The following is a 14412-nucleotide window of genomic DNA, read 5'->3' on the forward strand; positions in this document are numbered from 1 at the left end:
TGCTTTTCTCCATCACATGCATATATTCTTATTCGAATGAAAGGCACACATATTCTCCAACACTGGACCATATGGAGAGAGAGAGCAAGAGAGAGAGAGAGGGAGATGATCACATTAGATACATATATTTCCCACAGATCAAACAGACCCACAAAGAATTTGAAAACAAATCAAATATTGATAAACTCCCATATCTGTTAGGCGAAATACCGCAGTGTGCAGTCACAGCAGCAAGATTTGTGGCCCATTGCCATGAGAAAAGGGCAACCAGTGGAGGACAAACAACATTATAAATACAACCTATATTTATCTGTTTATTTATTTACCCTTTCATACTTCAACTACTTGCACATTGTTACAACACTGTACATAGCCAATAATAAAACATTTGAAATATATTATTTAAAAACTTTAGTGAGTGTGATTTTTACTAATGCTTCCCTTTTCTATTTCCCTGTTGTTTATTGTCTATTCCATTTGCTTTGGCAATGTGAACATATGTTTCCCATGCCAATAAATCCCTTTGAACTGAATTGAATTGAACTGGCGAGAGAGAGAGAGAGAGAGAGTGAGAGAGAGAGAGAGAGAGAGAGTGAGACCAACCTTCTGAGATACTCACACATAATAACATTACTATATCACATTCTATACATCTATACTAGTATAGGCCTGCATCAAATATGATAACACTGCTTTTAGGCCTTCTGACCAACATTCCCCATATCCACAGTGCCGGCAGGTTTTTTCCAAGCTCTTTTATCACCAATGTTACGTTATGTATTTATTATACACACACACACAGGCGCACACACACACACACAAACGCAATCACGGTATCAGCAAGCAGTGACAGAGCGACAGGGAATGCTTTTTTCTCTCTCTCTCCCTCTCTCATTCCCTCCCTCCCTCCCTCCCTCCTCTCCTGTCCTCTCCCTCCCCCTCGCCTGTTCTCTTGATCAATGAGTAAGTTCCAGAGCCACTACTATTAATCAGAGCCTATCGGCTATCTGTCTCCCACAACAACCAATCACAGCAGCAGCCTGACAGCTGGCCATGACAAATGGAACTGGGTAGGGGGGATGGGGGGGGCACTTGATCTGATCTTAGTCAGGTCACAGCACATCTGCGCTTACAGTTGATTCAAGATGATGATTGAAAAAGCACACAATAATGCACAAACAAGTGCATAGACAAGTACACGCTCAACCACCCACATGCACATGCATGCATTTGGACACAAACAAAGGGACACAGCACAACAATTAACTCACATACATTAGGTGCTTGCATAAAGGAACATCCATGTATGTAGCCGTAAAGGGACATTTAATAGTTTGCTAGTTTGCATTCCACTGCATTCTCTAGTGTTGTCCTTGAAAAATGAATCTGGTACTTGATCTGGAAGAACTGATAAATTACACCATGTTCAGCTTGTCTGTTGTTAGGGGGTAAACAAACCATGGTCTGTTTCCATGCTGACAGTTCTGAAAACACACACACACACACACACACACACACACATACACACATATAAACAAATGCATACACACGCACACTGTTCTTGGCCTATGGGCTCCCTAATGCACAGGAGGGCCAATGGGAAGAGCACTCTCTAATTGATTCTACTTTCTGTACTCTTGTTTTTTCCTGTTCTCTTGACTGTCTCAGTGTTGTTACTGAACCTTCAGTCTCCTGTCCTCTGGGCCATAGAACTACACAATGGGTGTGTCCTGATAATATCTCCTGTCCTCTGGGCCATAGAACTACACAATGGGTGTGTCCTGATAATATCTCCTGTCCTCTGGGCCATAGAACTACACAATGGGTGTGTCCTGATAATATCTTCTGTCCTCTGGGCCATAGAACTACACAATGGGTGTGTCCTGATAATATCTCCTGTCCTCTGGGCCATAGAACTACACAATGGGTGTGTCCTGATAATATCTCCTGTCCTCTGGGCCATAGAACTACACAATGGGTGTGTCCTGATAATATCTTCTGTCCTCTGGGCCATAGAACTACACAATGGGTGTGTCCTGATAATATCTCCTGTCCTCTGGGCCATAGAACTACACAATGGGTGTGTCCTGATAATATCTTCTGTCCTCTGGGCCATAGAACTACACAATGGGTGTGTCCTGATAATATCTTCTGTCCTCTGGGCCATAGAACTACACAATGGGTGTGTCCTGATAATATCTCCTGTCCTCTGGGCCATAGAACTACACAATGGGTGTGTCCTGATAATATCTCCTGTCCTCTGGGCCATAGAACTACACAATGGGTGTGTCCTGATAATATCTCCTGTCCTCTGGGCCATAGAACTACACAATGGGTGTGTCCTGATAATATATCCTGAAGTGTACACGCGTTCACTACTTCCCACAAATCTAAAGGCATTGGATTGGTCGAGGCATGGGTTAGAGGGAGTTTTCACCGTATTTCCATATACCAGTAATTTTCTTTTCAAATCAGTGAAGGAATGTGAACAAGCGCACACAAATTCTAGGAGAGAGGAGAGAGGTGTCCCACTATCAATGGAACCCACAGTCACTCCTGTAATTTGGCTAAGCAAAACAGTATGTAAACAGTATGATCTATCTGCTGGTTCTGCTATGGCCTCCGTCCTCACACCTGAGCCTTGATCAATATAAAAAAATTGTTATTTTGCATAATGACCCATTGCCAAAGATCCATTCAGATATTATTGCTAAGATTAGATTACATCTCTTGCCATTACTTACTTTTCTAGCCTGGGTTACCATGGCTCTGGGAGATCTTATTAATGTGTGATGTAGACCAGGTCCCCCGTCAGATTTATGGACCTCTTGACTTCGCTTCTCTCCTTTGCCCCTCTCTTTCTTCACCCCACATCTGTCCATCTATCATTCCCATGGCCAACGGAAGAGAATTAATCCCTCCATCCCATACCTCACTCTCCTGGACAGATGAGAATGTGGAGGAGGGGAGAGAGAGGAGAGGCTTGGATTAGCTTTCATAATATTTCTCTAACATTGAGGGGAAAAACTAGTCAAATTACAGATAATATATGCAGGGTTATCATGCGCTTCTCTGAAGGTGGCTGCTTCTTTGATACCACCAACAGGTTTGTGTTAGTGTGTGCAGGCCTGTGTTTGCACGTGTGTACTCTGTATTTGAAACATGTAGATGCAGAGTACTAACAAGGTGCATTAAATTATCTCAATGCAAAAATGTTTCCCTTCAAACCAAACAAATTACATTCTAGAGGCTTCGTCTCCTGACCTGTAAATAAAGGAAGTTATGACCCATCAACAGCACACATCCACATAACAACATAACAGCATACAGTATCTCATGCAACACTGTTAAGCAGCCAGACACACACTGGCACACAAACACACAGAATTCAATACGAAATTCAATAACCTCAAGACAATCAATTAGTTAATGAGGACATTTAATTACTATAGTACTGGAGGGCATCTTTTCATGTAATTGTTTGGGGGAAGGACAGAGCAAAAGAAGGATATGAAACCTTTAACCAATAGTCAAGGCACTGTATTAGCCAGTCCTCATCTCTTCCATCCTCACTCCCCCTCCACCCTCCTCACCCCAGGCCCAGCCTCCTTCCCAGCCTTCCCAGAGCAGTGACAGGTAGATTAAAGGGCGTGATAGATGCCCCTCTCTCTATCTCCCTTTCTCCATCTCCTCCCTCGCTCCCTCTCGCTCTCCCTCCATCTATCACTGGACCTGCTGTAATTGCTGCTGCGTCGAGCTGGCACTGCAAGCCTCCATCCATCTCCTTAATAACAACAGTCAGGGAAATGGATGGGGCTCCAGCCCAGACTTAATCTCCATCTATAAGGAGAGTGGAGGAGAGAGGGAGCGGGAGAGAAACAGGGGGAGAAAATGAAAGAATGGCGAAAGGCAGTGATGACTTCTCCAAAGGAAGGTAAACATGAAATGATGGAGGGATGGAGAGGAGGAGTGTAGGGCTTGAGTGGGAGAGAGAGGGGTTAAGTGTAGTGAATGAAGTACAGTGTCAAAGCAGGTGGAGACAGAAATGCAGACAGGCTGAGAGAGAATAAGTTCACAGACAATACTGTACTGTAAGAACATGGTGATGAAAATGGGCTGGTAGGATGAGATGGAGAGAGAGCGAAAGGGAGAGAGAGAGCGAGAGAAAGAAAGAGAGAGAGAGAGAGAGAGAGAGAGAGAGAGAGAGAGAGAGAGAGAGAGAGAGAGAGAGAGAGAGAGAGAGAGAGAGAGAGAGAGAGGAGAGAGAGAAAGAGAGAGAGAGAGAGAGAGAGAGAGAGAGAGAGAGAGAGAGAGAGAGAGAGAGAGAGAGAGAGAGAGAGAGAGAGAGAGAAATAGAGAGAGAGAGAGAGAGAGAGAGAGAGAGAGAGAGAGAGAGAGAGAGAGAGAGAGAGAGAGAGAGAGAGAGAGAGAGAGAGAGAGGGAGAGAGGGAGAGAGGGAGAGAAAGAGAAAGAGAAAGAGAAAGAGAAAGAGAATTTATGTCCATGCGGCCAGACGACCCAGAAACTGGAGAGGCACACGCTCATAAAAAAGCACTCTGCCCCTCCTCTCCGTGCTTTTACCCCTCTCTCTCCCACCTCTTACCCCCTTCTCCCCTTTGGAGAGTGCCGCTCCTTGACTGCCGGGTCACCCCACTCTGATGTTCCCTCTGGACTGTGGGTACCCCAGGGTCAAGGCAACCATATTCCCTTTATGGCGGAGTCAACCGTGTCAACTAGCCTGGGTGGCCAAGGTTACCAAACCAAGGGCAACCGGTAGTGTTTATCCCAGGGGCTCCCTCCTCTTCCACAGGCAACTATGTCAACGGCCCACCGTTTTACCGTTAACATGATGGACGAGACACAATCTATGTCAAAGATGAGCAACTTTGATGGGGCTGGGGGCCCCAAAAATAATCTGATCTCATCATGAGGGGCCCCAGTGGCTCGCGGGTCTGCATATCCACATCCAGACCCACACATGCAGTCAGAGTCGGCCCTAGTGTTTTGGGTTCCCTAAGCAAATATTTTAGCGGCACCACTCTTGACAGCAGACAAAATGTTGAAGTTTTAGAGTTCATTTCCACACATTTTGCCATGGGAAGTTGAGAAAATGTAACAGTTTTAAAGCAAGTTTGCTGCAATTCTACACATTTTGCAATGGGAAGAAGAGAAAATGTTGCAGTTTTAAAGCAAGTTTGCTGCATTTTGCCATAGGGTGGAGAGAAATGTTTGCCGTTTTTGATATGATATCTGAGTAAGAGGGACTAACAAAATCAATAGGGGCCTCCCCGGTCGGTAATTCAACCATGATTACTAAAAGTTTAGATAGCTGGCTAGACTAACTTACTTAAAACTGCTGATGCACAACCAAATTTCGATATTGCACCTTGTGTATTCTACTATTCTAACTCTCAACAGTCATTTCTTCTAAATCTGCGGGCCTACAAAACGGGGGCCGCCGCCAGTTGCACATCCCTGGTCTATGTTGTCATGTTCACTAACAACAAGCTCATTATACAGCTGATATTTCCTAATGTATATACATGTACCTGTGCTATCGACATGATCTAGAAGCAATGATAATATCTATATAAACACTCAAAGTGAAGGCTACGCAGTATAAATCATGACCATATGGACCGCTGAAGTTTCGTATTGCCTTGGATGTAGAGGGAGAGAGTCCAGCTAGAGATAGGCCTAGTGTTGATAATGAGGAGATGCTGAGTGTTTCTGCCTCTGGATACAGCAGGAGTGTATTCATTAGTGCACATCACAGTAGACTTTAGCGAAAATGTTTTGTAACGGAAAAGGTTTTGCAATGAAAATAAGAGTTTCTTATTGGACAAGTTCAGGTTAGTCCCACCCTGTTTCGTCCCGTTTGCTTCCGTTTGGTTCCTAGTGAATACACCACAGTAGACCAGGAGATCTCCCAATGGGCTGGCTGATGTACAGGTCCAGTAGGGGTACGATGTCCCTAAAAAGCAATTTGATCAATGTAATGTATGGGCTAATTCTAATCAGTCTGGCAGAACATGTTGATATTTGGTTAAGAAACAATTCTCAAATGACTTAGTTCTCTCCAGAAAACACACAAATAGACAAACAGATGCACATGGACATGCAAACAGGTACACATACACACCCAAGCGCACACTCACACACACAAACACATAAACACACACACACACACACACAGTCTTGTATAACTGACCTTGTGGGGACACAATTCAGTCCCATTCAAAATCCTATTTTCCCTAACCCCTAACCCTAACCCTTACCCTAACCTTAACCCAAAAACCTAACCTTAACCGTAACCCTAAACCTAACCCTAGCTTCTAACCGTAACCCTAAAACTAACCCTAGCGCATAACCCTAACCCTAACCCTAATTCTAACCCTAACACTAATTCTAACGTTAATCCTAAACCCCCTAGAAATAGTATTTCACCTTGTGGGGACCAACAAAATGTCCCCAGTTGGTGAAATATTTGTTTGTTTACTCTATAGTTAAACACGTCCACCTTTTTCATAATCTCCTGTTGTTGTTTCCTGTTCAGCCTCTCTCTGCTCTTTATCCTTGGGCAATGCCTGCAGTAAGGCCTGGCTTTGAATCACGAGCACCTTGACATTGACCCCCACACACGCAATTGCACAGTAGCAGCCGCTCCAACCCTGACAGGGCCTGACAAACAACTGCAGCAGCCTTGCCATATAGGCTACTCAGAACTACTCCTTCTAACATCCTCTCCATACACTGAAAATATCGTATATAGTGTGACGTCCTTAGTACACCAGCATCCTTGTCAAAAGATTCTGACCTCTTGCCTTAATTGCATAGGTGGGTTGAACTTAAGCCTTGTTCACACTGCAGGCCTTAATGCTCAAATCAGTTTTGTTTTTCAAATCCGTTTTGGAATACTGAGTGTCCAAACAGCAAGTTACAAGTGATCAAATCGGATTTGTGTGTTCAGCCAGCAGTCATTTGCTGACATGTCTACGCTGGTTGTCATAGTAATGATGGTTGTATGAGCAGTGGTGTAGGCTGATTGGTGGTGGTGCTCATGTGTCTTATCACTCAGAAGTTATGTAGCAAGCTAAGGTGACAACAATGCCTATTATGGACGTTTCCCAGTTGCTTTGCATGTTCAAAATCATAGTGTAAGAACACTTTTTAAAGCCTCAAAGGATAAGATGATCCAACTTTCAAAATGAGTCCTGTTTGGCTAGTCACAGCAGTCAACTAGCTAGCTAGGTAGCTGTTTAGCTTTCTAGCACATTAACTAATTTGTTTGTAAACAATTAACAAGCTAGTTAGCTACCACATGTTCTTGTCAACGTGTCAACAGAGTAGATAGCAAGCAACAAAATTAGCCAATTAACGGTCTAGAAACCACTTGAGGGCAAATAAATCAGATTTGACTGATCAGACACAAGACGAATGGCCAGGAATCAGATTTGTATCTGATTTGAAACTACCGACGAAGGTATTGAAATATCCGATTCCATGTGCTTTTTGGCTGTTCAGACTACAGGAAGAATAACCGATTTGAATCAGATATGCAAAAAAAATTGATTTGAGTCACTTCAAACTGCCAGTGCTAACAAGTTTTAAGAGATGCTAGGTTGAGTGTATAAAGGGGCAATCTGCAATTGCTACGTCCATTTTTTGACTTTTAAATTAATGATATATAGGCTACCCATTGATTCTTGAAGAATATATCTTATACATGCCTCATGGCCTGAGTTCAACTGTTGCACCCCAACAGAACCCCAAATATCTATATATGTTTTACTCCATTGTTTGTAAACAATGTAATTGTAAACAAACACTGTATTGCCTCAAAACATCGCTAAAACTATCATTTAGATCTCATGGATGGTCAGTCCTTGCATCCATAACTCTGTCTATGAATTTAAGAGTGGCTACATTTCTTCAGCCCCATTTCTCAGCTATTGGCCAAATCAGTGGCAGGGTGTCCGCTTTGTTGTTGTTTCAACTGCAGATTCCCCATTTAAGTTCTGAGGCTTTACCTATAAAGTCACTGTATTGGTGTCAGGATGACATGGACTTCATTGAAGCACAAGGGGTGTGCTTCCGAAGGAAGGGGATAGTCTAGTGTTGCATCCCTACAACACCAGCAACCTCATCAAGATGTTTGGATCTTGCACAATAATAGCTTGGATGTTGGACTGACAAAGATAAGGTCATAGGATAAAAGTCCCAGGCTACCCCCGAATTTGCTGCAGTAGGCTACTATGCACAAATAATCTCTTCATGAAGCCCTTAACACAATATTGAAACACACACCATACATGCATTGATTATATTTATGTTTGTAAAATGTAGCCTCTTAAATGTAGAAATTATTTTAACCCATGATGACAAACATAAAACAATCAGAATAGGACTGGAAATGGATGTATCCCTGTTAATCAATTAGAAATATCCTATTAAGCCATATACTTAGTGTAATTTCCTGTCCGTTCACATTTTTCATTGATGCTATGGATTCGATGTTAGAGGGGTCTAAAGGCTATGATCATCGTCATGGGAATTAACCTCCCGCGGTGTTAAAAGGCCGCAGGTTGGTTGATGTTACGGCGCTCGCTGGCTGCACCCCAAATCATGCCCCACGCCGCCCGCGGTGAAGCCTTGCCCTGGCCCAGTGGCCGCAACCGCGCTGCCGATTGAAGTTCAGGCCGCCTATTGGTCCCTCGCCGCGTGAGAGGTGAAAGAGAACCGTTTTGAATAATTATTATGTTACTTAAGAGTAATTTACAACACAAGACGAGGTCCACGGAGCTGTGAAAGTTTTCCCTCAGTTAGAATTAGAAAAAACTCTTTAGAGAAAGGTAGCCTGGTTTTCACACATCTTCAGAACAATAAAATGGCCTGCTGTTCCAAGCAAAGTGGGACATTTGGGCAGTTTAATGGAGAAGACAGGTCTATTACATTAAGTCAACAAAAACTAAAAAATGCTACTATAGTCATTATCAGCCAATAAATGTATTGTCATAGGCCTACCCTATTGAAAATTATTTATGACCTGATTTGCCATCCTTAAAAAATGTTATCATGCGTAAAAACTATAGGACATATTGCGTAGAACCAATGTATGAGACATTTAATAGCCTATTCTATAATTACTTACTGTATATGTTACCAAAAATGCACTGTGGTGGGTTGTTCCAGGGTTGTTGAATGAACGTGGCTATACAGAAATTCTGATTTGTGCGGCCAATAACCAACATGGTATATAGGCCCACGGGGGCCAGTATGAAAAATGTATGCACTCACTAACTGTAAGTCGCTCTGGATAAGAGCGTCTGCTAAATGACTCAATTTTTTTTTTTTAATAGCCTATCAGAAATAATCATCAGCATTTTCTGTGAATTTTACTTAATTTGACATGCTACTAAAAACAACAAACGCTGTTACCGAGAGTTGGGATACCCCAGATGCTTGAGGCAAGTGTTGGAAACAATACTAACATTATTTCCAGTACCAATAACGGTTGTATGGTTCCCATTAATAAATGCGCGCACTATCCTGCAGATTATGGAATATAAAGACCACGAGATAATATGAAGAAAATGCTGTGTTCGACCTCAAATCTTTGCGTTATCAGACATTATCTTGTCATGGTTCAGCAACAGTGAAAGGTAGCGAATAAACTGTGCTAATGCATGCTATGTCTGTGTAGAGCGTGCCATTGGAATAAAACGTGGGGATCCTGCGTTTGTAATGCGCGAGTGTGTGTGATAAGAAGGTGGGGTGAGAGACCCCGTCGTGTTTTGACCCCCAAACAACTCCCAACCACCATCTCTCCCCACATCGTCTCTGCCTCGCTCAATGTTTAAAGCAACATCACTCAAGTCGCTGTGACATTTTCCAGCCTGTCGCGACAGTCCATGGACAGCGAGAACGACCAAAAAGGACGCTATTTCTCCTCACCAAGCATCTCGCCTGCGAGCCGGACCCAAAAACATAACGTGCGGACCTACCAGAGCGCTCTCGAAACCGCAGCCCATGCCTGAGAGTGACTATAGCCTACACGTCAAATGTAGGTTTCGGTGGGATATTTTATGGAATGATATTTTTCTAAAATAGTGTATTGGATTTCTGTAATATTTGATGCCTGCATGTAACATAGCCTAATGGTTGATATATTCTTATTAGTGATAGCTATTGAATACACATCGCTTTTATGGTCGTGCACATCTAAGTTTGGATCATAAAGCTGCTTGATTGCATCAAAAGTAACGATTCAATTTACTTCGGAATTATATGTAGCCTATTGTAGCCCATATTAGCCTAGGCTATTGCTGTAACCTAATTATGGTCTACACTCTGGTTTAGCTATTCTTTTTTTTTACCAACTCCGTTCTAAATAATGATGAGACTTAAGCGTTTGATGCTGCAACTGTTATAATTTCACCTCTATCCGTTTATTAAAGAACGCATTCTTTTCATCAGATAATCTGGATACAGGAGGCAGAACGCCTGCGCTGGACAGCGGGTCTGGTCTCATCCTTCCCGGAGTAGGATTGGCTTCCGTGTCGCATGGATAAGAGGGTAGGATGGCTGTTTACTCAATTCTACTGCATCCTTTACACTCACTCATCATTTGTAGTATCACGGTAGTGCGTATCCTTCTCTCCAGATAATAATCTTGCTAGTTTGGTTATTGTAGCATTTTGCCTCTTTGCTCGGTCCTTACGTTTTGACGTAGCGCCTCTCGCTGCCTGTCTAGCCTCCCTCCCTGTCCTCCCTCGCGTAGGCCACAGCTCCCAGCTATACAGGGCAAATGAAGGCAGCAGCAACATGTCAAGGAGTTCACATCAAGCTATCAGAAGGAATAACCTTATTGACATAATTGTGCATGCTCTGAATATTCCTAAATAAACTGACCTGACCTAAATCATTAGGGTCGTGTTGATATAATGTCAGAATGATACTTTTCTCATTGTTTTACAAGGGCTTTAGGACTATAAATATATAGCTCTTATATAGGGTGTAAAAACTATCCCTTTATAGCCATAAACGTTTATCTGGGTTTCAATATGTATAGTGTAATATTTGAAATATAGGCTATTTAAAACTGAGAATGTGTGTTTCCTGCAGGAATTAATATTCGATTCCATTGTGAAAATGGAAAGACATTATATGTCCATATACAGTATGAGGTGAAGTGAGTAGGTCGAGTAAAAAGAGAGACAGGGAGCGGCAGACCAAGTCGCTAAGTAGGTCAACTCTTTTGCTACAGTGAGTCCGCGGCTCGCGGATCCCGTTGCTATGTGCCACTCTTTTCCATTCCTAAAGAAAATTACCATAGTAGACTAATCATGACATTGTATCACACACACATAACACACACACACCTGCTGAATATCTAAGGCTGCAGACATAGGCTACCACATTTTTTGAGTAACTTGTCAAACTCCCATGCAGTGAACTGTTGCTCTTTTCTGTATCTGTCTTGATGTTTCATTAAAATAAAAAAAGGTTACAGGTCAGATGAAATTGTTATCTATTTGTTATCTGTGTTTTAATAACACGTTCGGCTTACAGCTGAGTGAGGACATTAAGACATTTTGATATGTCATATAGCCTGACTGTCAACGGCTTCGGGTCGTGCAAATCAAAGTAACTTTTCCGGATAAGATTTTTCGGTTTACTGTAATTAGGCCTACAGATGACAATTACGCAGTCGCTTTTCATTTACATTTTACATTTGATTTTCGTTATATTAGTGTAATCCTGTTAAGAATGTTGTAATTTACGCTAATTAAAATTCAACAAAACAGGTACTTTCTTTGGCCAATTTGATTACAATTCAGACTTTAGTTCACGGAAACAAGGTCAAGAAAGTGTATCAGTCAATTATCCATAATTAGCCTAATTCCGGTTATATGCACCAAAGGGAAGTGAATTTGATCAATTAAATATGTTGTCCCATGCACTGTAAAGTATACAGTATATCCCACTGTTTACAATTGGTGGCATTAGCCTGTCATTCGAGCATATGGCTATTAGACTACCTTAAACGGAAAGAAAATGCATCCGTTAGGGAAACCTGTAGAGTATTCTATTTTTGCATAGTCTACCTACGTGTATTAGGCCTACATGTATGCTAAATGAAAAACTATTGTCACAAAAAACTCTATCACTTTAGATTGGAATAAGCAGGTTGTTGGGACAACGTAGGATACCAATTTAAATGTATGTTCCCATTGGTGCTTTTTATTTTAACATAAGCTACTCGAATGAAATACATTGCATTTGTCTGATGTTGGAGAAAAACATATTTTCTCCGTGAGAATAATGAAACTGTTGAATGGCTTTGGAAATACAGGCTATAGGCGAATGTTTGCAAACTTTGTTTTTGCCAACAGGCAATCTGGTGGGAAGTGATTTGTATTTATTGAATATATTGCACATTGCAAGTTCAAACAAGTATGTTTATAGTTTATTCAAACTGGTTTATTGAGTAAAACAACTGCAAGAACAAAATATGAAGGATGCGCATGCTGATATATATCCATCCACTGGTCTGTGGTTAATTGTTAGCATGAATATTTCTAATATATGTAATAGCCTATGTAGTAAAAAATATGTTGAACTTAATTGCTGAGAAAATTAAATGATATAGTTTATGCCTATATATTCGTATAGCAAACTAAGCTCTCTCTTTGAACTATCCTGATAATGATGAGGATTGCAGTAAATTATAATCGTATTAACATTGTAAGTGTTTTTCACGTTTGAATCCCCTCTCTCAGCCTCATGCCTTTTAGGAAAATTTGAAGAATCCGTCATCTTGATTTCGGTGCTTTGATCCGTTGACGGACAGCGGCTACAGTCGCACTGTAATCCGGAGCTCGTGTAACGAAAGGCGCGGAACCTGATAGTGGTGATTGTGTTAATAGCGAGTATCCATAAAACAAAAGGTGTCCCGACAAAACCGCAGAGCAGGTGCACGCTGTGATCACGCAGCCATATGGGACTATGATTGGCCATACTTTAATCCAGGAGAAAACCGCTGGTTTTTGCTGACAGAAGAAAAGCCTTGGAGACTGAAGTCAGCTACAGTTTAACACACATCAGCTCTGTAATGTTGAGAGAGAGACAGACAGAGTGTGTGAGAGATAGAGAGCATAGGCTCATATTTATGTATGAATCTGTGCGTGTTTGTTTATCTCATGTCAATAGTCCCAGTGTGGATGTTCCCTCTGAAAAACTGCTCAGCAAGGAGCCTCTAGTCAGTGTTTATGAAGGAGAAGAGAAAATTAGCTACAGCTTCGAAGTGATCTGCTTCCATATTCACAGGGGGCCTCATCTCCTAATTTCTCTCTCTCTCATTCTTGCTCTTACACACACACACACACACACACACACACACACACACACACACACACACACACACACACACACACACACACACACACACAAACTTTCTCCACTTCTCTCCACAACAAAATGCAGATGATTGAAATACACCCCAACACACATGTTGAATATGTTATGTCTCTCCCCCTGTTCCTCAGTATGAAGACTGTGGTGCACTACTCAGGGTCAGAGGGCATGCCCATGGGGGGTATGGAGAGGCCATGAGGTCACTGCCCCCCCCTCACTATGGCCACACTGTCCCAGATTCCCTCAAACACCACAGGGACCAGATCTATGGGTGAGAAAATAACTATTTCACTGCAGTTTGTGTGTGTGTGTGTGTGTGTGTGTTTGTTAGATCTATTTTTCATTCTAACAGTATGCATGTATATTTACTATCAGGGTGCTCTGTGCCTATATGCATTTGCTGGGATGTGTGTGTGTATTGTGTACATGCATGTGTGTGAGGAGAGAGAGAGAGGAAGTGTGTGTGTATGTGTGTGTGCCACTAGAGATCCAGGTTCGAATCCAGGCTCTGTCGTAGCCAGCCGCGACCGGGAGACCCATGGGGCGGCGCACAATTGGCCCAGCGTCGTCCAGGGTAGGGGAGGAATTGCCGGCAGGGGTGTAGCTCAGTTGGTAGAGCATGGCGTTTGCAACGTGGCAGGGTTGTGGGTTCGATTCCCACGGGGGCCAGTATGAAAAAAATAAAAAATAATAATGTATGCACTCACTAACTGTAAGTCGCTCTGGATAAGAGCGTCTGCTAAATGACTAAAATGTAAATGTGTGCCTGTGTTAACACTGTGTGTGTTCTGTGTGCACAGTCATCCCCTGTTTCCATTGCTGGCCCTGGTGTTTGAGAAGTGTGAGCTGGCCACCTGCTCCCCACGGGATGTCACATCCTTCTCAGTCCCGCCCCACCTCCAAGGCCTGACCAATCACAGTGATGTATGCTCCTCAGACTCCTTCAACGATGACATCGCAGCCTTCGCCAAACAGGTGAGTTACAGCTCTACGAGC

General features: G+C 42.5%; 1 pseudogene; it reads left to right on the forward strand.

Annotated features, from left to right (window-relative positions):
- The first annotated feature begins 3899 nt into the window (after nt 1-3899).
- Nucleotides 3900-14412, forward strand: part of LOC123490231 — a 14397-nt pseudogene continuing 3884 nt past the window's right edge.

Source organism: Coregonus clupeaformis, unplaced genomic scaffold (genome assembly GCF_020615455.1).
Source record: "Coregonus clupeaformis isolate EN_2021a unplaced genomic scaffold, ASM2061545v1 scaf3549, whole genome shotgun sequence".
In the NCBI taxonomy this organism is placed as follows: Eukaryota; Metazoa; Chordata; class Actinopteri; order Salmoniformes; family Salmonidae; genus Coregonus; species Coregonus clupeaformis.